This window comes from Pseudophryne corroboree, chromosome 9 (assembly GCF_028390025.1).
Source record: "Pseudophryne corroboree isolate aPseCor3 chromosome 9, aPseCor3.hap2, whole genome shotgun sequence".
Lineage (NCBI taxonomy): Eukaryota > Metazoa > Chordata > Amphibia > Anura > Myobatrachidae > Pseudophryne > Pseudophryne corroboree.
In genome coordinates this window covers 269958472-269976132 of record NC_086452.1, presented here as the reverse complement: position 1 = coordinate 269976132, position 17661 = coordinate 269958472, and positions in this window count along the sequence as shown.

Below are 17661 nucleotides of genomic sequence, written 5' to 3'. Positions count from 1 at the left end.
ATCTATAGATAGCTGGATGCAGCCCACCTCCAGGGGAGGTGACAGGTATGCGTTCCAGCTCTGCGGTCCATACGGCCGGCGGCCATCTTGGGGGCGTGGCTAGCGCCAATAACACGGTATTTAGCAGGGGCCGGTGAGGCCCCATCTGTGTCTCCAGTTTCCCTGCTAGGCTGAACTGATGTTGCACTGCTGCCACTGTTGACTCTGTTTGTTCCTTGAAAAAGGCCCCGCCAGGGACCGAAACGTTGGACACTGCTGGAGATCGTTTAGACCTCATATGAACTGTGAGACTACCTTTGCATTAAATTTATTTGGCTTTATTTATATACTTAGTCTGGAGAGTGCTATCTTTTCCCATGCAAGTGGGATTTCCTGTATTGTACTATGGGCCCAGTCGCTTTTGTGACTGGACTTTGATGGGCACCCCAGCAGCTGACTATATTGTAGTGAGAGTGCAGGAACTCAGCTCTGTATATATATATATATATATATAGACAGTTCCAGACCTGGCACTACTAGAGAAATATCAATATAAACGCCTGGTGTCTTCTCCAGCAAAAGCGATTGCATGTATAGTTGCGAGTAAAGCGGCACTCTCAGGACTTCATTCATTGAAAACAGGACATCACCCCGTCAAGCAACGTTTCGGTTTAATTCAAAAAACCGTCTTCAGGCTTACATAACAAACACAGAAACTTATCTTACCTATATAGCAGCATATCACCATGTGCAGATCGTGCCGGGTGTAAGCCGCGTCCATTTCCGCTGACGCGTCAATTTCCGCTGACATCACCCGGAACGCAAATTCAAGTGTGAATATTAACCCTTCACCAAAACATCAGGTTCTGAAGGCAAAGTAATGAAAACATATATATCAAAAAGATGAACATAGCAATATATATCATCTAGCTGATTACTGCATCATAATGAGTACATACATCATCTGACATGATCAAAAACATATTTCTAATACTATTATCGCCTGCAAATAAAGGCTATAGCATGGAAAATTACAACCAAGTTCTAAAACAGAAAGCTGGAGAAAGATAATGTTTAATTTAGACCATGTGGGCACGGCCGGTGCAAGGTTTCTCGGCGCCCTAGGCAAAATTTCATCCCACTGCTCCCCCCCCCCCCCCCTCCATCAATATTTCTGAAAGTGAATTCTAATAAACACGTGAAGTGTGAGGTGTGATATAGAAGCTGTGTAGTCTGATTCTGGTCTTCCTGAAGCGGCACATAGCACAAAAATAAAAACTTATGATTTATACAGTATTACGTAAATGAAATGTTAATATGAACCCAGTCCCAAAAACAGATAAGGTATAATACAGTACCACAGACTGTTGTTTTATATTATAGATAGGCACTATCTCATTAGTAATAACACACACACACACACACACACACACAGCCATAGGCGTGCGCAGCACATTTTATTAGGGGGTGCACCATCGGAGGGGCGTGTCTAGTGCCACCTAATGTCATTCCTTTCCATTCCAAATGCAGCTTACCCATTTGGTGGTTTCTCACAACAAGGAACCTCTGAAGAAATGTGTTCTCCCTGGGCAGACGGCGTCTTCAGTCAGTATTCACTATCATGTAGGATAATACATGGTCCAGAAGATGCCTGTTTGTGTAGGAATAGAACCAATGTCAACATACAACAGAGGTTCAGCCAGACTCATGTCACCTCCTGTCCTCTGAGTTTCTCAGCCACCCCATCTACTGCCTGCATCTCACAGCCCCATCATCATCTCCTCCCTGCATCTCTCTGCACACCATCATCTCCTCCGAGTTGTCTCTCGGCCACACCATCATCTCGGCCACATCATCTCAGCCGAGTTGTCTCTCTGCACACCATCATCTCCTCCGAGTTGTTTCTCTGCACACCATCATCTCAGCTGAGTTGTCTCAGCCACACCATAATCACCTCCCTGTCTCTCAGCCACACCATCATATCCCGCTCTGCATCTCCCTGCCACGCCATCACCTCCCATCTGCATCTTTCACCATCCCCCTTCACTCTGTGCCTCTCAGCCTCCTACTCTTCGCTGTTTCTCAGCTTGCCCCCTACACTATCTGCCTCTTGGCTTAACACCCACACTTACTCTAGGTCTCTCAACTGCTCCCCCTTCAGTCTGTGCCTCTCACCGTTGTGTCTCTCAGTCTGCCCCCCTTTCACTCTGTGCCTCTCAGCCTCCCACCTCTGTGTGTCTCACTCCCTCTGTTTTCTAAACCCCACTTTACTCACTATATACTATTAACTTACTGTCTGTTATGGGCCCTACACACTGGCCGATATCACTGCACGATATGAACGATCTTGTTCATTAATGAACGAGATAACGTTCATATCGTGCAGTGTGGAGGCACCAGCGTTGAACGATGCGCGGCCTCGCGCTCGTTCATCGCTGGGGCCATGTCGGCTGTGCATGCAGGCCAATATGGACGAGATCGTTCATATTTGCCTGCACGTCTACGGAGCCGGGTGACGGGGGGAGTGAAGAAACTTCACTCCCCCTGTCACTGCCCCCCCGCCGCCGGGTCGCCCGTATCGGCGTTCGGGCAGCTCGGCGGCACATCGCCGAGTGTGTAGGGCCTATTACTTTTATTTCTCATCCTGTCACTTTCATTTTGACATGTTTCTCACTCTTTTTTTTCTGTAGTAGAGTGAGGGAGTCGAGATCTAGCAGGCCTGTATGCGAATCTTGGGCAGCGTGCAATTCATCACACACAAGAATGTGTGCTTGCACTTGCTGTACGGTACTCTGGAGGGAAGGAGCTGCATGGCATGGCTGTGAGGATATGCTGTTTTCCTCAGTACAGCTCGGCCTCATACTCTGCGGAGCACAACATGTGCCCCCCTTCTGGACCACCATGGATATGCGATCGCGTCTCTCTGAAGTTTCAGGGGAAACTTACAACTACTGAAACCTCCCTGTATGCGCACTTGTCAGCGATGAGCGCTGACAGCATTTCAAATGTGGCGCCCGAGCTCACGTAATGGCAGCCAATCAGAAGCTGCCGCTCCTGATTGGCTGCTGGTCTGTGGCCTCCAATTGGCTCGCGGCCAGTGCCACATTTCAAATGCTGCCAGCTGTTCTGTATCTCCATGGCTGCTAAGCATAGTAAGACGTTCCTGACCGGGTGCAGCGGTGCAGCAGGGGGAGAGGACGACACAGGAATCGGCATTCTGCACTCTGATACTGCAGCAGCAGGCGCGTGTGTGTGGGGTGCCTGTGCGCACCAGGCACCCCCCATGGCACACCTATGAATACAGAATGCATTGCACATATATACACACACGCATATCACACACATACAGTATGCATATTTACAGTATATATACACACATACAGCATGCATTGAACATGTACACACACATACAGTATACACAAGGTATATATACACACACACATACAGCATGCATTGCACATAGACACACATATACTGTACAGCCTGAGCCTACACATATACAAACACAGCTTTGCTCCTGTCCGCACTCTGTCCACTACCAGCCTTGTTGTGACACAGGGTCTTCCGCATCCAGTTAATATGGCACAGCAGGGAGAGGGCAGCAGGGCGCAGTGTCCTGACCTCCAGGATTCAGGCTGCTGATCCACCACTGTACCTCTGCTCCCGTCCAGAGAAGCTGCGCCCCCCCGAACCCATCACTTCCCCACACAGCAATAGCATGCCCTGCTCCGCCGCCGTCTCCGTCCAGGCAAGCAGCCCCTGAACCCGTCACTTCCGCACACATCAGCCGCAGCAGCACGCTCGGCTCCGCCGCCTCCTCCACTCACCAGTGTCTCTCTCTGTCAAGAGAAAGTATACCCAGGCATCCCCCGAGCCTGTCACTCCCGCAAACGCTGCAGCATACGCGGGTCCGCCGTAACCACCGCCGCCTCCTCCGATCCCCTAGTCAAACAACAGATGCAGCTGTTTGGACAAAAAAGTTGTTTTAGCAGGATCATACCGCCCTCCAGTGGCAGGCGCCCATAGGCAGCTGCCTAAAGCTGCCTAATGGTGGCGCCGGCCCTGCATGTGGGGCTATGGTATTTAAGAAATAAATCCACCTGGTTTCACAACGCAAAAGTGCTTTATGCCGATCACCACCCCTACGACCCTCAGGGTTGTGTGATCGATCATTTTATATCTTAAACTAGACAAGTTATGACCCTTAGCCTTAAAGTGCTTAGCGACAGGTTGTTCCGAAGTCCTGCCTTCTAGGGCTAATTTGATAGCACTCCTATGTTGTGCCATCCTCTCTTTGAAGGTACAAGAGGTTTTACCTACATATAAAAGCCTGCATGGGCACTTTATGTAGTATACTACAAAACGTGTGGTACAAGTCAAACAATGCTTTACCCGAATGCGGGTGATAACAAGTATCACCCGTTTCCAGATAGATACATGTTGTACAGCCCAGGCATCTGTAATTGCCAGGCTTTTTGCTAAAAAAATTGCAGGATTGTGGGGAAGAAAAGTCAGAAATGTCGGAATGAACCAACATGTCACGAAGATTCCTACCCCTCCGATAACAAGGTAGCAACTTGGTACTGGATAAAGATTTTAGATCAGGGTCAGCTTGTAATACCGGCCAGATCCTTTTCGCCTTAGATGTCAGATTGTTACTTGCAGTGGTGAATTTACTTACATACACCAAAGATTCTTGATCATCCTTGTGCTTACTTGTTGACTTACATTTAGGGGTTGCTAATGCCCTCAATTTGGCTTGTTGTAACAACTTATTTGGATAACCCCGCTCTAAGAATCTCTGGATCATCAAGTCCATCTGATTCAACTTATCTTGCTCATTGCTGCAAATGCGATGTACTCTGAGCAATTGAGATTAAGGGAGTCCCCTTTTAAGGGGTTCGGGATAAAAACTGGAAGCTAATAGATAATTGTTACAATCTGTCGGTTTTCTGTAAATAGAAGTGATAAAGCCAGTTACAGATCTAGATCAAGGAAGTGAATGTTTTCTTTCTGAATGTTAAATGTAAATTTAATGTTAGGGTCACTCATATTGATCTCTGTCATCATTTGAACAAAAGACTCCCATGTGTCAATCCATAGAAGAAACACGTTGTCTATGTACCTAAGAAAAAACGGAATGTTTTCCTTGTAATCCTCATTAGCAAAAAAAAGGTGTTGTTCAAGGTCAAACATGAATGCATTGGCATATGCGGGGGCCGCAGGGGACCCCATCGCGCAGCCAAGCACTTGCAGGTAATAGCATTTATTAAATAAAAAATAATTGCGTGTAAGAACCAGATTGAGAAGGTCAATGAAGACATTCACATCAGGACCATGATACAATTGCTGATTATCCTCAATTAGTTTTCTGACCGCAGGAACACCCCTTTCATGAGGGATGTTAGTGTACAGACTGACAATGTCAGCTGTACACAACCAGCATTCCCCAACTGGTACACTTACATTATTCAATTTCTCCAAAAATGCAAAGGAATCCTTCAAGTATGTGCTCTGATTTTGAATAACAGGTTGTAAATAATAATCTAAATATCTAGATACTTGGTAAAATAATGAATCGCGAGCGGCAATGATCGGGCGACCAGGTGGATGGGTCGCACTTTTATGAAGCTTTGGGATCAGGTAAAAAACAGGTATGGCTGGTGTTTTGTTCATTAAAGCTGCTACTGTATCAGAATTAATCAGACCATCCCTGGCCGCACCCTGTAATACATGGCTTAAATCACAAATGAATTCATCAGTGGGATCATGCATCAGCTTAATATAAATATTAATATCAGATAATTGACGATCAGCTTCACTGATATAATCCCTCAAGTCTTGGATCACAATACCGCCCCCCTTATCGGCGGGGCGGATTGTGATATCTTTTCGACTCGAGAGATTAGTCAAAGCTTTACGTTCAGCATGAGTTAAATTACCCTTAATTTTAATAGGGTTAGAGGTCAATTTATCAATTTCATTGTGCATAGTTCTAGAATATGAACGGATAGCTGCATTGGAAGACATAGGATCAAACTGTGATTTCACACGAATAGGGCAATCATTAATAGAGTCCTCTTTTGAGTCCCTGTTGGAAAAGAACTCTTTCAGACGTAATTGTCTATTAAAACGTGCCAAGTCCACCTTACTCTCAAAACTTTGATGTTTCGTTGTAGGTATAAAGCTCAGTCCACGTTGGAGTACCTGTAATTCAATATCAGTTAAGGGGACAGATGATAAGTTATAAATCACTTCTTGGTTTTTGCCGTCTTTTTTGCGCTCTCTTTCACACTGCCTTCCCCTTCTGGTTCGTCCTCTGGCAGGGCGTCCCTTTGTGCCCTGGTCTTTATCCCTTAAGGTACTTTTGTTTTATTATGCCTCCTGCTAGTAGTAGGTTTATCCGTGTCACTTTGAGATGTTCCACTGGATGCATCAGTCTCCAATGGAAATTGTCTGGGATTACCACGGAATCTGGGACGGTAAGGCTTAGACCTATTAAATTGTGGATTAGAGAAATTGTATACTCGATTGTCCTCATAATCGCGGGTAACAGCTGAAATTTTTTTTGGTTTTAAATGATATTAACTCATCACGATATTTCTCCGACTGAATCTGTAACTTTATCAACCATTCATTATCTTTGTCTGAACTCAAACCTTCCAAACATGTTGCCTCTAAACATTTGATCTTTTCACGGACAATATTGAGTTCTCTAGTAGCCTCCTCAATTACAAGCAATATCAAATCGAATGAGGTTTGTACAAGACAGCCGCCCACCTGCGGCAAAATTCTGCATTATTACAACCAATTGTCGGAGCATTTTTAATACGGAAACCCCGTGGGATTTTGCGCTCCCGGTAATAATAGGATAGAGAAACGCCATGAAAATAAAAGTCAATTTCTTTTTTCTTTAATTTAAGTAACTGAAAAAAATTCGATTCATTAGAGTTCAATCTAGAGGTGGAAGCCAATTTATTTTTGATTAAGATGCGTTCCGCATCAATGTCAGACAATGATAAAAGTTCACCTTGGGGATATGTTGCAACATGTAACCCCATACCATCATCTTTGCCTCTTTCCATAATGTCAAATACACGTGAATAAAGTGCAACAGTCAGTGCAGATTAAAATCACTTTTCTTAGGTACATAGACGACGTGTTTCTTCTATGGACTGACACACGGCAGTCGTCTTTTGTTCAAATGATGACAGAGATCAATATGAGTGACCCTAACATTAAATTTACATTTAACATTCAGAAAGAAAACATTCACTTCCACTTATTACGATAATTGGTCGTAATAATGCTCAAATTTGCCGCAGGTAGGCGGCTGTCTTGAACAAAGCCTCATTCGATTTGATATTGCTTGTAATTGAGGAGGCTACTAGAGAACTCAATATTGTCCGTGAAAAGATCAAATGTTTAGAGGCAACATGTTTGGAAGGTTTGAGTTCAGACAAAGATAATGAATGGTTGATAAAGTTACAGATTCAGTCGGAGAAATATCGTGATGAGTTAATATCATTTAAAACCAAATAAAATGTCAGCTGTTACCCACGATTATGAGGACAATCGAGTATACAATTTCTCTAATCCACAATTTAATAGGTCTAAGCCTTACCGTCCCAGATTCCGTGGTAATCCCAGACAATTTCCATTGGAGACTGATGCATCCAGTGGAACATCTCAAAGTGACACGGATAAACCTACTACTAGCAGGAGGCATAATAAAACAAAAGTACCTTTAGGGATAAAGACCAGGGCACAAAGGGACGCCCTGCCAGAGGACGAACCAGAAGGGGAAGGCAGTGTGAAAGAGAGCGCAAAAAAGACGGCAAAAACCAAGAAGTGATTTATAACTTATCATCTGTCCCCTTAACTGATATCGAATTACAGGTACTCCAACGTGGACTGAGCTTTATACCTACAACGAAACATCAAAGTTTTGAGAGTAAGGTGCACTTGGCACGTTTTAATAGACAATTACGTCTGAAAGAGTTCTTTTCCAACAGGGACTCAAAAGAGGACTCTATTAATGATTGCCCTATTCGTGTGAAATCACAGTTTGATCCTATGTCTTCCAATGCAGCTATCCGTTCATATTCTAGAACTATGCACAATGAAATTGATAAATTGACCTCTAACCCTATTAAAATTAAGGGTAATTTAACTCATGCTGAAAGTAAAGCTTTGACTAATCTCTCGAGTCGAAAAGATATCACAATCCGCCCCGCCGACAAGGGGGGCGGTAATGTGATCCAAGACTTGAGGGATTATATCAGTGAAGCTGATCGTCAATTATCTGATATTAATGTTTATATTAAGCTGATGCATGATCCCACTGATGAATTCATTTGTGATTTAAGCCATGTATTACAGGGTGCGGCCAGGGATGGTCTGATTAATTCTGATACAGTAGCAGCTTTAATGAACAAAACACCAGCCATACCTGTTTTTTACCTGATCCCAACGCTTCATAAAAGTGCGACCCATCCACCTGGTTGCCCAATCATTGCAGCTCGTGATTCATTATTTTACCAAGTATCTAGATATTTAGATTATTATTTACAACCTGTTATTCAAAATCAGAGCACATACTTGAAGGATTCCTTTGCATTTTTGGAGAAATTGAATAATGTAAGTGTACCAGTTGGGGAATGCTGGTTGTGTACAGCTGACATTGTCAGTCTGTACACTAACATCCCTCATGAAAGGGGTGTTCCTGCGGTCAGAAAACTAATTGAGGATAATCAGCAATTGTATCATGGTCCTGATGTGAATGTCTTCAATGACCTTCTCAATCTGGTTCTTACACGCAATTATTTTTTATTTAATAAATGCTATTACCTGCAAGTGCTTGGCTGCGCGATGGGGTCCCCTGCGGCCCTTGCATATGCCAATGCATTCATGTTTGACCTTGAACAACACCTTTTTTTTGTTAATGAGGATTACAAGGAAAACATTCCGTTTTTTCTTAGGTACATAGACAACGTGTTTCTTCTATGGACTGACACACGGGAGTCTTTTGTTCAAATGATGACAGAGATAAATATGAGTGACCCTAACATTAAATTTACATTTAACATTCAGAAAGAAAACATTCACTTCCTTGATCTAGATCTGTAACTGGCTTTATCACTTCTATTTACAGAAAACCGACAGATTGTAACAATTATCTATTAGCTTCCAGTTTTTATCCCGAACCCCTTAAAAAGGGGACTCCCTTACTCTCAATTGCTCAGAGTACATCGCATTTGCAGCAATGAGCAAGATAAGTTGAATCAGATGGACTTGATGATCCAGAGATTCTTAGAGCGGGGTTATCCAAATAAGTTGTTACAACAAGCCAAATTGAGGGCATTAGCAACCCCTAAATGTAAGTCAACAAGTAAGCACAAGAATGATCAAGAATCTTTGGTGTATGTAAGTAAATTCACCACTGCAAGTAAAAATCTGACATCTAAGGTGAAAAGGATCTGGCCGGTATTACAAGCTGACCCTGATCTAAAATCTTTATCCAGTACCAAGTTGCTACCTTGTTATCGGAGGGGTAGGAATCTTCGTGACATGTTGGTTCATTCTGACATTTCTGACTTTTCTTCCCCACAATCCTGCAATTTTTTTAGCAAAAAGCCTGGCAATTACAGATGCCTGGGCTGTACAGCATGTATCTATCTGGAAACGGGTGATACTTGTTATCACCCGCATTCGGGTAAAACATTGTTTGACTTGTACCACACGTTTTGTAGTATACTACATAAAGTGCCCATGCGGGCTTTTATATGTAGGTAAAACCTCTTGTACCTTCAAAGAGAGGATGGCACAACATAGGAGTGCTATCAAATTAGCCCTAGAAGGCAGGACTTCGGAACAACCTGTCGCTAAGCACTTTAAGGCTAAGGGTCATAACTTGTCTAGTTTAAGATATAAAATGATCGATCACAACCCTGAGGGTCGTAGGGGTGGTGATCGGCATAAAGCACTTTTGCGTTGTGAAACCAGGTGGATTTATTTCTTAAATACCATAGCCCCACATGGTCTAAATGAAACATTATCTTTCTCCAGCTTTCTGTTTTAGAACTTGGTTGTAATTTTCCATGCTATAGCCTTTATTTGCAGGCGATAATAGTATTAGAAATATGTTTTTGATCATGTCAGATGATGTATGTACTCATTATGATGCAGTAATCAGCTAGATGATATATATTGCTATGTTCATCTTTTTGATATATATGTTTTCATTACTTTGCCTTCAGAACCTGATGTTTTGGTGAAGGGTTAATATTCACACTTGAATTTGCGTTCCGGGTGATGTCAGCGGAAATTGACGCGTCAGCGGAAATGGACGCGGCTTACACCCGGCACGATCTGCACATGGTGATATGCTGCTATATAGGTAAGATAAGTTTCTGTGTTTGTTATGTAAGCCTGAAGACGGTTTTTTGAATTAAACCGAAACGTTGCTTGACGGGGTGATGTCCTGTTTTCAATGAATGAAGTCCTGAGAGTGCCGCTTTACTCGCAACTATATATATATATATATATATATATATCTCCTGTTCATGCTTTCACTACCTCTTTAACTCTATCTTTATCCTTCAAGATTGTTGAAATAGTTGAATGTCCTAGCTCCAAGTCACCTTGGATCTGTATCTTCTTCATGTTTTGGATCTGTGTTAGTTTTGCCCCAACCGCCCTTGTGGGTTTTGGTTTTTAATCTGTATTTATTTAGAAAAAAAATCAAAGAATTTTGGCATATTTTTGTTCCTACAGTATTATTAACCTCAATAACATTAATTTCCACTCATTTCTAGTCAATTGTGACAGCTCACAATATTCCAGTCAATTGTGACAGCTCACAATATTGTTTTCATCCATTTAGGCCGAAGACTGCAGCAAGCTGGCTGGTTACTAACCAAAAGAGCAGTGGCATAAACACACAGCAGTTCATAGCACATCTATGAAACATTGTCACACAGCAGTGCAGAAAGGAAGAGTAAAAGAAATAATCTTGTAAAATAAATTTCATGGATCCACTGCAAATTTCATAACATGGAAAAGGTGCCTAGATGGCTAACGTCCCTACCTCTGCTAACTTTAGCCTCACAAATGGAGCAGATGCCTTCACAATCATTGTCAGGATTTGTGGAAAATTTATTCCACACCCTAGATGTGGCATTTTTGGTATTATGCCCAGGCATCACAATGGCTTTCTTTTTATCATGGGCAAGAACTGCAGCCTACTGAGAAAGTCACCGGAGGTGACGAAACGCGTCTAGGACTCCCACCTGCTACCGTTCGTTATTTCAATCTGGGGTTATATCGGAGCTCGGATACGCTAACCCTGGAGAGGTGCCCGCTGAGGAAACTAATAATCAGAGACACTGAATAACTGACCGCCGCTTGTAATAGGTCCCTGCTTGCTGGGATAGAGTGAGTAAATGTAACCGAACCTGTCTTGCAATCAGACGTCTCTGATACTGGGATTCCTCATGGACATATGACATAGAACTCCCCAGGCGGGTATTAAAACACTGTTTACCCAGAAGTACAAATCCATCTTTGTTTTATCCTGGACTGCGGTGATAATAATAACCCCGTCAATATTGATTGTTTAACGATTGTTACTACTTGGAATAGGATCTATCCATTTATAACAGTGTTTCTAGTGGAGGAATTTATACAAAATAATTCTCCCTAGAGGATTGACTTTGATACATATGATTCCATCTATGAAATCTTTTTTAAATGTATGTTTATTAGTATGAATGGTCTTTTTTAATGTTTTTATATGAAGAAAGCACAATAATAAATATTAATTACAAAACCGCTGGCAGTGATAAATTTAAAGGTTCTCTAGCGCGACCTTTCTTTTCTTTTTATAGCCACTGGTGGCTGACTTACACACACAACATCATCAACATCTTCATTGTCAGATAGTAGTAGTATACATATATCCCCCTAATCCTGCTCTACTTCCACACAGGAATCCTCAATTTCTATTATGCCCTCATCACCATTTTTACGTGCACTTCTTCAAACATTTGCAGATGGTGCAGAAATGGTGGAAGGATGTGAGAGAGGCTTCTCTATGAGGACAGTGTGAGAAATGTCAGACTTACACATAGCTAACATGGACACCCCTAAACGTTCGTTCTGAACATACAGTTTGTTCTACTGCTTTAAATGTTTTCATTTTTTTCGACCCCTCTTCTAGACTCTGCATGAAAAGTTCTTGTATCATGAGAAGCAGAAAAAGATGCCTCACTGACAGTTGCAGAACCACCACTAATAAATAGCCTTTCCTTTCCACTTCGTGTGGTGAATGACATATTGCCAATTTTATCTTTCTCTGTCGCACAATACGTGTATGAGTCAGTAATAGTAATCAAACACTGCGGTTTTTATTTCGCCAACAGTGTCGCACAATACGTGTATGAAATGAGTACGAAAATATATTACTGTGGTACCACCTTCACCCACAATGTTGCACAATAGGTGTATGAGATGAGTACCAAAATATATTACCGTGGTACCACCTGCACACACAGTGTCGCACAATATGTTTATTAGTCAGGAATAGTAATCAAACACTGCGGTTTAATGTCACCAACAGTGCCGCACAATATGTGTATGAGTATGAAATAATAATATACTGCGGTGTGACCGACAGTGTCACAGTAATTATGAAAATAAAATAAAAAAATTATAGTATACTTGGGTACAGCACAAACAAAAAAAATAAAAAAATAAAAAAAAAATATATATATATATTTACAATTATATTTTAGGCTTTTTAGATTTTATTATTTTAATTTTAGACTGGGGTGGAGCCCCTGGATGGACTGACAGATCACCCCTAGGTGGACAGAGCACCCCTTTTCAGATACACCAGGGGACAGACAGAGCACCCCTGGACTGATACTGATAGGAGTCAGACACACCAGCTTCTGGATGTATTCTGGGTTTCTTAACACTGGGACAGAGACCCGGAATGTATATGGACAGATCACTTCTGGTCAGATACACCACCAGACAAAAGACAGCGCACCCATGGACTGATACTGATAGGACACACTAGCCCCTGGATGTACACACGGTATACTGGGTTTTAACACTGGGGCAGAGCCCCTGGATGTATATGGATTATGGACAGAGCATCCCTTGTCAGATACATTAGACAACAGACAGAGCACCCCTGGACTGATACACCAGCCCTACACCAGCCAGCAGCCCCACGTCACACAACCCAGCACTGAGACTGACACCTCCGTTCAGTGCACTCTCCACAGCAGGAGTGAAAATGGGGCTGATCACCGGGTCCTTTTATAGAATCCAAAACCCAGTGAGAATCCAGCAGCGGGATGATGACGTTTTGCCTCGTTTTGGAATCCGAGCCTGTTGGCAAACCTGGGTCTGGGTGCTGCTATGGTGTTAGTAGTAAAATGCATGGCGAGTATAGTATGTGTCAGGGTGCTGTTGGGGTGTTGGAAGTACATTCAGGAGGAGTAGAATTTGTGTCTGGATGCAGCTAAGGTGTTAGTAGTGAATGCAGTGGGGGATGAGTGTGTGTCAGGGTGCTGCTGGGGTGTTGGAAGTACATTCAGGAGGAGTAGAGTTTGTGTTCTGGGTGCAGCTAAGGTGTTAGTAGTGAATGCAGTGGGGGATGAGTGTGTGTCAGGGTGCAGCTAAGGTGTTAGTATCGAATGCAGTGGGGGATGAGTGTGTGTCAGGGTGCAGCTAAGGTGTTAGTAGTGAATGCAGTGGGGGATGAGTGTGTGTCAGGGTGCAGCTAAGGTGTTAGTAGTGAATGCAGTGGGGGATGAGTGTGTGTCAGGGTGCAGCTAAGGTGTTAGTAGTGAATGCAGTGGGGGATGAGTGTGTGTCAGGGTGCTGTTGGGGTGTTGGCAGTGAATTAAGGGGGAAGACAATGCATGTCAGGTTGATGCTGGGGTGTTGGACGTCAATGCAGAGGAGAAATGAATTATAATTAATAATAATTTTATTTATTTAGCGCTCCTTCTCCAACAGCACTCAGGTGTTAGTAGTGAATGCACGGGGGGAAAGCAGCACTGTAACAGGGCTTAAATGTGCCCTAAGTGCCCAGCATCATGACATTGCGTATATGACAATTTTACATTGCACAGAGGAGGCGTGGCCGTCCGCATTGGAAGTGTAGCACTGAACGGAACACTGACCAATCGGCTCTACAGGCTGTAGGGAGCCCGTCTGGATCATCTACAGGACTCCTGCTAGCCAGATGCAAGGGGAGAGGAAGGGGCAGATTTAGGGGTAATATAATGGAATAATAATGAAGACCACTAACTATGACAATTTTTGATATTTACTAAATAGGACCGCTTACAGGGGCTGTATGTGCATGTACTACACATTTACACTCCATTCAAGATGGCATATGGTACAGTACAGTGAAAATATGTTGCAGTTACTGGTACTTCTTGGGCTGACCGTGCCAACACAGGCATCCAAGTGCGGCCCCCAAACAAGTGCCTTCCCTAGGCACGTGCTTCATGTGCCTAATGTGAAATTCACTACTGGGAAGAGGATGATGCCACCCAGAGATCCCTGTGCTCTGTGCAGTGGCACCGTTGCACACCCATAGTTACATCTCTGAGGGAGAGTGTGTGTCTGGGTGCTCCTAATGTATTAGTAGTGGAAGAAGGGGGAGGAGTGTGTGTCTGGGTGCTGCTGGGGTGTTGGCAGTGAATGTAGGGGGAGGAGTGTGTGTCTGGGTGCTGCTGGGGTGTTGGCAGTGAATGCAGGGGGAGGAGTGTGTGTCTGGGTGCTGCTGGGGTGTTGGCAGTGAATGCAGGGGGAGGAGTGTGTGTCTGGGTGCTGCTGGGGTGTTGGCAGTGAATGCAGGGGGAGGAGTGTGTGTCTGTGTGCTGCTGGGGTATTGGCAGTGAATGCAGGGGGAGGAGTGTGTGTCTGGGTGCTGCTGGGGTGTTGGCAGTGAATGCAGGGGGAGGAGTGTGTGTCTGTGTGCTGCTGGGGTGTTGGCAGTGAATGCAGGGGGAGGAGTGTGTGTCTGGGTGCTGCTGGGGTGTTGGCAGTGAATGCAGGGGGAGGAGTGTGTGTCTGGGTGCTGCTGGGGTGTTGGCAGTGAATGCAGGGGGAGGAGTGTGTGTCTGGGTGCTGCTGGGGTATTGGCAGTGAATGCAGGGGGAGGAGTGTGTGTCTGGGTGCTGCTGGGGTATTGGCAGTGAATGCAGGGGGAGGAGTGTGTGTCTGGATGCTGCTGGGGTATTGGCAGTGAATGCAGGGGGAGGAGTGTGTGTCTAGGTGCTGCTGGGGTGTTGGCAGTGAATGCAGGGGGAGGAGTGTGTGTCTGGGTGCTGCTGGGGTATTGGCAGTGAATGCAGGGGGAGGAGTGTGTGTCTGGGTGCTGCTGGGGTGTTGGCAGTGAATGCAGGGGAGGACAATGTGTGTCTAGGTGCTGCTGGGGTGTTGGCAGTGATTGCAGGGGGTGGAGTGTGTGTCTGGGTGCTACTGGGGTGTTGGCAGTGAATGCAGGGGGAGGACAATGTGTGTCTAGGTGCTGCTGGGGTATTGGCAGTGAATGCAGGGGGAGGACAATGTGTGTCTAGGTGCTACTGGGGTATTGGCAGTGAATGCAGGGGGTGTAGTGTGTGTCTGTTTGCTTCTGGGGTGTTGGCAGTGAATGTAGGGGGAGGTCAATGTGTGTCCAGGTGCTGCTGGGGTATTGGCAGCGAATGCAGGGGGAGGACAATGTGTGTCTTGGTCAGTGGTGGCCAACCCACGGCTCTCGAGCCGCATGCGGCGCTTTCATCCTCCACATGCGGCTCGATCCGCTCCCGGCCACCGCTGCCCGACACACCAGACTCACAACAGCAGGTCTCCAGCGGCGGTGTGTATCTTCAATTCTGCTCGAGCCCATCAATCAGAACTCGTGGACCGGCAGCTAAGGCTCCTGATTGGCTGCCGGTCCGCGAGCTCTGACTGGCTCACCGCCGCCAGAGACGGAGAGGTAGGAGAGACGCACGCTGTGCTCTCCTTCCCCTCACAGCAGCGCGGTAAGCAGCACTTTTTTTTTTGGGGGGGGGGGAGTGAGGCACTGTGGGGGCATATGTATTAGCACTGGGGGCATGTGTATCTGCACTGTGGGGGCAAATGATGCACTGTGGGGGCATGTGTATCTGCACTGGGGGCATATGAGGCACTATGGGGGCATGAGTATCTGCACTGGGGGCATATGAGGCACTGTGGGGGCATGTGTATCTGCACTGGGGGCATATCTGGCACTGTGGGGGCATGTGTATCTGCATTGGGGCATATCTGCACTGGGGCATATCTGGCACTGTGTGGGCATATCTGGCACTGTGTGGGCATATCTGGCACTGTATGGGAATGTGTATCTGCATTGGGGGCATATCTGGCACTGGGGAATATCTGGCACTGTGTGGGCATATCTGGCACTGTATGGGCATGTGTATCTGCACTGGGGGCATATCTGGCACTGGGGGATATCTGGAACTGTGTGGGCATATCTGGCACTGGGGGTATATCTGGCACTGTGGGAGGCACTGTGGGGACATGTGTATCTGCATTGGGGGCATATCTGGCACTGTGGGGGCATATCTGGCACTGGGGGCATATCTGGCACTGTGGGGACATGTGTATCTGGCACTGGGGGATATCTGGCACTGTGTGGGCATATCTGGCACTGTATGGGCATGTGTATCTGTACTGGGGGCATATCTGGCACTGGCATTGTGTGGGCATATCTGGCACTGTATGGGCATGTGTATTTGCACTGGGGGATATCTGGCACTGGGGGGTATCTGGCACTGTATGGGCATGTGTATCTGCACTGGGTGCATATCTTGCACTGGGGGATATCTGGCACTGTGTGGGCATATCTGGCACTGGGAGCATATCTGGCACTGTGGGAGGCACTGTGGGGACATGTGTATCTGCATCGGGGGCATATCTGGCAATGTGGGGGCATATCTGGCACTGTGGGGGCATATCTGGCACTGTGGGGACATGTGTATCTGGCACTGGGGGCGTATATGTATCTGGCACTGGGGGCATATATTTATCTGGCACTGTGGTGGCACCCATTTTTTGGCATTTTTATATGTATGTGGCACTATACAACATGACTAAACAGGGTTATGACACAAGGTCACACTCCTACAAACGTCATACCGAAAGGTGTGTGCACAAAAATGGGGCATGGCTTTGTGACAACTAGGCCACACCCCCATTTTTGCACGCGCGTCTTAGGCGCGCGCATAATAGTGGCTCTTGCACTTGCCTATGGATCTTTTCTGGCTCTTTGCCTCCAACTGGTTGGCCACCCCTGGTCTAGGTGCTGCTGGGGTATTGGCAATGAATGCAGGGGGCGGAGTGTGTGTCTGTGTGCTGTTGGGGTGTTGGCAGAGAATGCCGGGGAGGAGTGTGTGTCTGGGTGCTGCTGGGGTGTTGGCAGTGAATGCAGGGGGAGGACAATGTGTGTCTAGGTGCTGCTGGGGTATTGGCAGTGATTGCAGGGGATGGAGTGTGTGTCTGGGTGCTGCTTGGGTGTTGGCAGTGAATGCAGGGGGTGGACAATGTGTGTCTAGGTGCTTCTGGGGTGTTGGAAGTGAATGCAGGGGGAGGAGTGTGTGTCTGTGTGCTGCTGGGGTATTGGCA